Raw genomic sequence first — 9,671 nt, 5'->3', positions numbered from 1 at the left:
AAGTCTTAGAATTGGTGACAAATGAAAAAAAATAGAAAAACAAAATCAGAATCATCATACGGTAACCAAATGATTTTTTTACCTACTCCCCACACATATATATAACGATAAATTAGTCTTTCCTTGCTCGAAAAAAATAGGGAACTGAGCCTTTGAGGCACTCGTTGAGTACTATAAATAGTTACGAGAAGAGTACCTAGGAATGCCCTACACAGAACCAGAGTAAAAGCACTATAAGTCATTTGGGAAGGAAAACATCATTTCTATAACTCGAATTACTACCAATAGGTCACTATGTAAATTATTGTCGAGACAAGGGATGAAACCCTAACCTAGAGAGCCTTTACCCATTTGGTTACTATTGGAAGTTGGGAGCTTGACAAGCTCAAGGAAAAGAAGAGAAATAAATGTCGCAAGTGAAAAAGGAATTCAATAAAGTGCCAAATGCACAAGTGTTGCAGAGCTCATAATTGATTTCGCAACAACACAAATGAGACCGGTGTGATGGCAAGGGCGAGAAGGTAGTTCCACCAAAACTAACCCTAAACACTCATAGCCATCGATCAGAGGTCTATTACCGCGCACCGTCAAGATTTGGAAACATCACAAGAACAATAATTAATGACAATAATTATCGTTGGTCACAACACATGAAATCAATAATGCATTATGGTTGCAAGGTCTAGAGACTTCAAATATAAATTAAACTAAGTTACCAAATGCATTTCAAAGGCAATGTTCAACATGACGTATATTAAACCTTAACCATGTGATGGTGTAAACCCTTAATATTATATAAACACTTTACAAGAAATATGTTATTACAATGGATACTCATATGACTTTTTATATATATAATTCCAAAAATAATTGTATAGTGAATGCCATGTGTTAGAGTATGACTTGAACTCATAATAATTGTTGACACTAGTTGAAACTGTAATGGTGAGAATAGAACTAAACATTTATATGTGCCTCGAATGTAACCTAATGGATAGTGTATATAATTGCTTAGCATTCCCTAGATTTTTTGTAACACAAGAATTGAGTATATTTCTACGAGGTTTTCCTTGGATGTAAATGAAAAAAAAAATATGTTCCTTTTAAGTTATCATGGAAGGAAACAAATTTTGTTTCTAGAAGGGATGTTACATCAGTATTTTTAATATGACTAGATTTTTATTTTTTTAAGGAAATTTCTCAATTTTTAATTAGATTTTGAAAGTTATTATAAATATATATATTGATGATGAAAAATGCATTGACCATCATAGATTTCTCTAGTAATTGCCTATTTAGAATACTATTTGTTTCCAGGTTTTTCAATGAATCAAATATAAGTAGCCTCAATTAATGGACCAAGTTAATAAGTATGGAGGTTCAAATCTTTTATGGGTGAAAACTCTTTTCAAAATTTGATAAAAAATATGAATCTGTATATAATGATAACTTTTCTAATTATATTGAGAGGCATACTTATTTGGGAATAAGACTTCCAGAATTTTTTTGCTGGAGTATTAATCTAATTTTATTTTGTGATTTATGATCATGTTCTTTCATCCAATAAAAGTGACCCCAAATTAAGTTCAGACTAATTACCAAAAAAAATAGTTTTTTCTTTCCTATGTCTGAGCTACCTCCTCATATGCAAAAGTAATAATTTGATAATAAAAAATGTGTTTGCTCTTTCAAATTCTTAGGTAATCTATATCCTTTTATCATGTCTTTGGTGAAGATAATACTTTTTGTTGTTTTTTCCAAAGACATCAACAACATTTGATCTACAACAAATCATTATATAATGTATAGATTTTGTGAGTTTACTGTGCTTTGTAGCATATTGCTTTATAGCATATTTTAGTCTACAATCAGTGAAGATCATTCTTTACCTGAGCCAAATCACAAAAGATAATTCTATGATGTAGACCCCATTACATTGTCTTAAAAACTGTGTATAATTTTTTTTAACTCAAGTACTTTTAATCTTTGATAATTAATTTTAATTTGATTCTTAATTTGGTTATTAAAAATCTTTGATATAAAAATTAAATTTTAAAATAGAAAATATATTATCATTACTAATTATAAAAAAGTAATAAGATTTAATGTTTAATAATAATAAGATTTAAAATTTAATAAGTCATTTGTGTTATATAATTATTTTGTGTTTTCTTTATGATAAATATGTTATTAAAATAATTTTTTGATTAAATTTTTTTAATTTGTTATTTTATCTTTCCTCTTATAATTTTTTTAAGATAATAGAATGAAATATTTTTAATCAAAACTTTATAATTTTAAACATAACATTCTTAACGAAAAATATAAAGAAAAATTGTATGAAGCCATAAACAGAATCCAAATTCAAAACATTCTTAACTAGAAGTATAAATATCCCTAACATAAAAAAATATACGCCTCTAAGTCATTCCTGATCATGTCACATTTTGCCTCTTTATATTTCCTGTACACGATATGCAGCCATTTCCGCGGCCTCTTTCTGGCCTCTCCTCCATCTATGGCTATTTTGGGTTTTTCGGTTTGTGGCTTTACGCCTCCATGTATTCCAGAACATGCCACATTCTGCCTTTTTGTAGTTCCTGAACAGGACATGCGGCTATCTTTCTGGTTGAGGCCCCATGCCTCCATGTATTTCTGAACTTTATATTTTCTCAATATAACATATACTGCTTTTTTCTTCTGAAAAAAAAAAAATGTACGAGGGATAAACAGAATACAAATTCCAATGGTGGTTGGAACCTCAGGGAAAACAGTGACATGCCAATGGGAGTAAATGCGGGGTCGTTGTATCCCGAAAGGTGCCCATATACAGACCCAATGACAGGCCAGTTATTTGTTGCCAAAGAGTACCGTAATCCTGAAGGTGATAAATTAATTGAAGCATGAATTTTACAATAATAATAAAAGTAAATCGAGAAAGATCTGTCCTGAAAACCTCATTAATGCACGCCTATTTTATAAAATTTTAATTATTCATTAAAGTTGAGAAAGCAAATAGTCTACAAACCATAACTATTTCTTAATGGAAGATTAATTTTGCGAGTTTTTAATTACTATACAAAGCATAAATAACTTTTAATGGAAGAGTAAGTTTTGCACGTCTGTAGTTCCTATACCTGCAGACGGGAGGATATCTTGTAACTGGTTAACAGTCAAATCCATTCACTTTGTATCAGCTTCTAAAGTTTTAAATTAGTTCCTTACAATTTGGAGAACAATTATTTTAATAATATTAAAAATAATATTTTTTGTTTTAATAATGAAATGATTATTTTTTATGAACCATTAGTGTTCCAATTTGGAGAATAATTATTTTAATCTGATAATTTTGATTTTAGATAATGAAATGACAATTTTACGACAATTTTACTTGGACTATATTGTTAAAAACCGTTGAAATAGAGTTTTTTTTTTCCAAAAAAATTATGGTTGTAAAAATGTTTGAATCTTCTTTTGATGGGGAATAGATTCAACAACATAAAAACCCTTAAATTTAATAATTATAATTAAGATTTCCAAAAATTTATACTACATCTTATCAAAATCGTTACAAATTTTCCATTATTTTAATATATATAAAAAATAAAAATTCACATAGTTTCATTAATTAAAATGTTTCACTAATCCTGTTTTTGACTGAGTATAAATTGAAATGTCTCTTTTAAGGTAGGAGGCAAAATACTCATGTAACCAAAGTATGAATTGAAATTTTGTTCAGGCGTAGTAGCCAAAAAATGCTATCGCATTAACCGTCATTCCTTAGTTAATATAGAAACCTTGAAACCTTTGTTTCTTTTTCGACAAGTGATTGGTCCCATGATCGAATTGGGAAGACTCTCCAATCCAAGAGAGCTTATTGATTACATTCAACATCTGTTTATTTATTCATAATTTCAGTTGGAGATTCAATAGTGAATTTGTCAACTGTCATTTATATTTCAACAATTCTCATCGACTTTTGTCGAATTCTTAATTATATTGTCAACTAACATTGAATTCTTCATCACCTGAACCGACATAGACGTACATGTACATACATAGACGGCATCAGCATTAATATTCTAACAAACCTCCCCCTAATCAAGATGACCTACATTTTAAAGTGCCCGTTGGTCTTAATTGAGTACATAGACGGCATCAGCGTTAATATTCTAACAAACCTCCCCCTAATCAGGATGACCTAAATTTTAAAGTGCCCGTTGGTCTTAGTCTCAATTAAGGCTTACAATAGTAAAAAAAAAAACTTAAAAAGGGGATTTTCATTTTTTTTGTTTGTTGCAGACAACATAGCTCTTTTCAGTGGACACCTTGTTGCAGACATTCCTGTCTGCCAAACTCCACTGAATATTCTATGCGATCTATGACACACACAAATCAAGGTCTTCATCAGCAGAAACTTGGTTGTAGACACTCATATCCACGAACACTCCACTAGATACTCCGTGTGCCACAAGCGCATCACCGTTGACACACACTTCTTCAACAGACATTCCGACACTCCTACCAACACTCCAATAGATCTATGCCACACAAGCATCACAGTGGACACAATCTTCATTAGCGTACACTCAATTGTAAACACTCTTATCTACCAATACTCCACTGAATCAATTTTTGCACCACACAAGCACCACAGTTGACACAATCTTCATCAGGGAACACTCGTTTGCAAACATTCCTATCTTCCAAGACTCCACTGGATCTAATCCACACAGGCGTCACAATCTTCATCAATAAACATTTGGTTGCAGACACTCCTATCTGCCAACACTGCATTGGATCACTCTTTGCGCCACACAGGTATCACGGGGAGCACAACCCTCTTCAACGGACACTCCACTGGAAACAACTCTTTCCAACAACATCAACAGCACGGCGGACTCCACTTGCCCTTCACCACTACTAAGCCCTCCTCTGTCTCTTCACACCATAGAACCCACAACATTGCACACCATTAAGATTACAACTCCCGCTCTGAGCTCACATGCTCCTAGGCTCACCCTTATGCCCTCCACTGCACACCATCGAGATTACAACTCTCGCTCTGAGCTCACATGCTCCTAGGCTCATCCTTATGCCCTCTACTGGAAAACACTGGACCTCACACAACTCCACAGGCTTTGATGCACGCTGTCGACAACTTGAATCTCAGGTCGACTATTAATAAGAAATGACTACACTGCAGCCACAATAGATATTTTTACGGACAACCATTTTACCGACAGGAAAGTCTGCCTACTTTGCTATCGCACATGGTAAACAATCACGGAGCAAAACACGGATCCAAGGCAGGCTTTACTTCTCTATGCTACAAAAGCTCCGCGGACACCTTACAATGCACGAGTTTGCAAACAAGATTCACCTATTAATCATTTTCCTGACGTGTACAACGTTGCATAGTGTATAAAATCAGATTCAATCCATGAATTTAATTCCATGAACGTTCGCTGCTTGAAACTTGCGTTGACCATCTCTGGCCTCGAAAAGCATTGTGCAATTGCTGGCAACGGTAAACAACCAACGAATTTCTTTCAAATGACAATGGTAACCATATATAGTTTTGACAACAGTCGGAAACGCAGACAGGCTTCAAAAGTAGAAACGTCTAGAATGGATAGGGACGGGACACAACACAAGGGCTCATTATTGACATCAGTCCCCGAATTGCGACTGTATTTTGTGTTTAGGGCATCAAGAGATCAAGCACCGAACTCAATGGTTGAGACATTGCTGCCACCGTTAATTGGGCTTGGATATCCCTCAGAGTTAGTCTTCCTCCATGCTCGGGTCTTTCAACACTCACATATTTGATTATTGATTCTCGATCTCAAAGTATCTCTCACACCAGAAAATACTCACCGTTGGAGCATTGTCACATGAAAAAGCATAGACGTCACATAAACAAGCATAGATGGCATCTAGATTAATATTCTAACATCCCAATCTCTCAATGATATTAGATTATAAAAAAAACTCATCCCAATCTCTCAATGATATTAGATTATAAAAAAAACTCTCACCGGCTTCTTAATCATGCAGCCGACTAACACGAAATTCATTGTCACAAGAAAAAGCATAGACTCATTGTCACATGAAAAAGCATAGACGTCACATAAACAAGCATAGATGGCATCGAGATTAATATTTTAACATCCCAATCTCTCAATGATATTAAATTATCAAAAAAGATAGGAATTATGTTGTTATGTAACTATCTAACTTAATTTTAAAAGTAATATTTTACACTCCAAAATCATATTAGTTCCACAACTTTTTAACGCTAATTTGCAATATTTATATCTATCTAATTTGTAAATAATACTTTTTAAAATAATTATATTCATCTAAATTTGAAATCTAAAACAATGATACATACATTTATGTTGATTAAGAAATTAAAGTATATTATAAAAAACCTTTAAATATAATATAAAACAATAATTTAACCATAACCAATTACTTCCATGAAATTCAAAAGCACGTTCAAAAAAAAGGGGATTTGAGATTCCAACCACAGTTAAAAAATGTTAACTGTATATATCCAAACCAAAATGCATATGAAAGTAATTTAGGCATGTAACATTCATTAATCCCAACAAAAGTGATTGTACAATCTCATACTTATCTTGATTCCTTATGTGAAAAAGTGATTGTAATAAACCAAAACACATATGAACGTAATAATCTACTTAGGTGACATTCATTAACTTCAACAAAGGTGATTCTTCAATCGCGTAAGTCCCTGGATTCCGTGTGCCTTTCAAGGAACTTGATTGTTCAATTACGAAATTGTCTATAGGAGTAAGTGAACCGGTCGATGAAACATCTTATGTGTTTCGCACCTGCTCACTGTTGGCGATCTTTTTTCGGCAACCCCCTCCGTGGTGTGGGTCTTTTGGAGCTTTTTCGTATTCAAACAAAAACTTTCAAACTTATACGTCTCCCAATTTTTCGTTTCCTTCTCCGTCCGCGCATCCTTGCCATCACCGTAATGCCAACGGTCATTTTCCAGCGCATTCAGTACCAGCTCGTCGAAGTGACAAATCCCAGAGTTTATCAATGGCCAACCGCCGAATGTTTACAGAGTAAGGGAGATGTTTACAAGGGGTGGCATAAATTTCATATTTGAATACCAACATTTTTGGCTCCGTACAGTGGACGATTTTGAAAAATCTACTACGCGTGGTAGGACAAAGCTTCTCCCAAATCTTTTCCCAGACTTTTGTCACCGAGATTTTCTCCGAAAGCCCCATTTCGTTAAATGATACCATTCTTCATTTTTATTTAAAGATACCATTTTCCATTTTCAAGAACTTGCCCGCAATTTTCATCTTAAATTAGCGCTGTCATTTTTACAGAGGAAACCACGCGTGGATTCTTACCTCAGTTTCCATGTACAAATAGAGCTGCCATTTTCAGAAAGGAAACCACACATGGGTTCATGCCACAATTTTCATCTACAATCTACCACGCCCTCGAAGCCTCGTTTCATTCTATCGAGCTTTTTCCTACTGTTTTCATAAATCCGTCGAGTGCATTTATCCTTTACCGAACGAGACTGAGAAAATTATCTCCGAATTTTGGCAGAATAGGCTCAATCGGCAATAGGGATAGCGTTTTGCAGAGAGGATAACCATTTGCAAAGGTAACTTTACATTTTTTTACAAATTATTTGCATTTTCTACCAATTATATGCAATTATCTACATTATTTTTGCTCAGGCTAACAAACTAATGGGATGTTGTTCCAGGGAGTTGCTACAATGGTAACAAATGAGTTTCCGCAACGGTGACAAGTGAATTGTTCGCAACATCAGTTACCTCGATCATTCTTGCGGCAACTTATTAGCCACCGTTGCGGCAACTTGTTTGTCACAGTTTGTAATTTGTTAGAAAAAATTGTTTATAATGTTATTATTAAACAAAAAATTACAATACTACAAATTGAATTCAAAATCATATAGGTTTGTTATTTATTTATTTTAATGGAGTCATCTAAATATTTACAAACACACACTTACACCATTGCAACATTGTCCCTATACTAGGCAACACACCTTGACTCAATTATTTAGGGTTTTGGATGGTGTTTAGAATGGGATATTTTGTTTCATATGCCTTCCATTTGATTCTTAGATGGTATGTTTCAACCATTAATCCTATTGCATGAACCATTATGCCTCAAAAAGTGGCATATGTTTAAATGGTTCATTCATCAAGAAAAAAATTATGCATAGAGGAATAAAGAATGGTTGGCTTCATGAATTCTTTGGTATTTCTTCCAAGTTTGTTTCATCTAGTTTACTTTAAATTTATTGCCAGTTTAGTCATTTTCATTATCTTGTCATTTAGTTTGGCTTAACTTCAAACTTGGGTAGGAAAATCTAAGCTACAATTAGGGACATTCATGCGTCAATCTAGGAGGCGTCTTTAAATTTTTTTCTCTCTATGTGGGTAGCTATCATCTTGGCTCCACATCATCGCCCAACCGTTATGTTTGTCCCACATTATCACCTCCCCTCTGTATCTTGTAGAAAATCTTGTAGATTCACAAGCTCATGCAATTTACTAAACCACAAAACAAGAATCTACTTCTACTTTCAACCAGCGAAAGCCAATAGATTGATGAAAACAATATTGACAAGAAGAAGATAAATCAATGGAACATAACATAAGATGTATCTGGGAAAATCCACTGCTCAAACCCTGCTATCTGTATTTCATATATCAGAAATATGAGTGAAGAAGATACAAAGCTTGTTCTCACTAGAACAATTATGCACAAGTATGCTCAACTCTCTCAGCTCACAAGCTAGATCTTGGCCATCATTTAGCCAATTTTGTAGCTCTCCAAGCTCCTACTCTCTTGCGTAATTCCTAAGATGAATAGCCCGTATTTAAAGGGAATTCATGCTTCCAAATCTACGCAATCCAAACATAGGATCAATCCTTGATGCATGCATGATATTTACACTCCAGTAAATAATACCATTGATAGTACATTGTCCCTACACTCTAGTTTCAACTGGGTCTTTCCCTGAACTGGCATGCATGAGTTCCTCATGAGGGAATCTTCAGTTTATTGGAGTAGCACTAATGGATGCACTAATGTACCTACTGATTGTTGGTCCTCTATTAGTTCCAAAAACAATTTAGATCTAATCTAACTTAACTTAACTCAGTAAATTGTGTGATCTAATTTCTAACTCAATTTAAACTCATACTAGACCCCTAAAGCTTAGGGAGAACATATACATGACTACATAAAGACTTCCAACTCAAAATTCCTAAGCTAATTAATCTAATTAAGCTTAATTAAATATTTACAAGTTGCTATGAGAATAGGATTCGATTTTAATTCTTAGTTTAATTCAAGGACAAATTAAACTGAAATTTCTTGTTTCCATTTCTCAACACTCCCTCTCAACAAGAAACGGATTATCATCTACCTTGGTCCTATCTCTGTGAAACTCAAATTTACATCTTGACAATGCCTTTGTCAAAATGTAAGCATCTTGCTCCTCTGTGAGAATTTACTCTAACAACATAATCCGCCTCAATACACAATCTTTGAGATCATGATATCAAATATCAATATGCTTGGACTAATCATGAAAAAATAGATTTTTACAGAGTTTGATACAACTATGA

Source organism: Pinus tabuliformis, chromosome 7, assembly GCF_031772625.1.
Source record: "Pinus tabuliformis cultivar Carrire ecotype Pingquan chromosome 7, CPIR1, whole genome shotgun sequence".
Taxonomy (NCBI): domain Eukaryota; kingdom Viridiplantae; phylum Streptophyta; class Pinopsida; order Pinales; family Pinaceae; genus Pinus; species Pinus tabuliformis.
Note: the sequence above shows the minus strand (reverse complement) of the source record.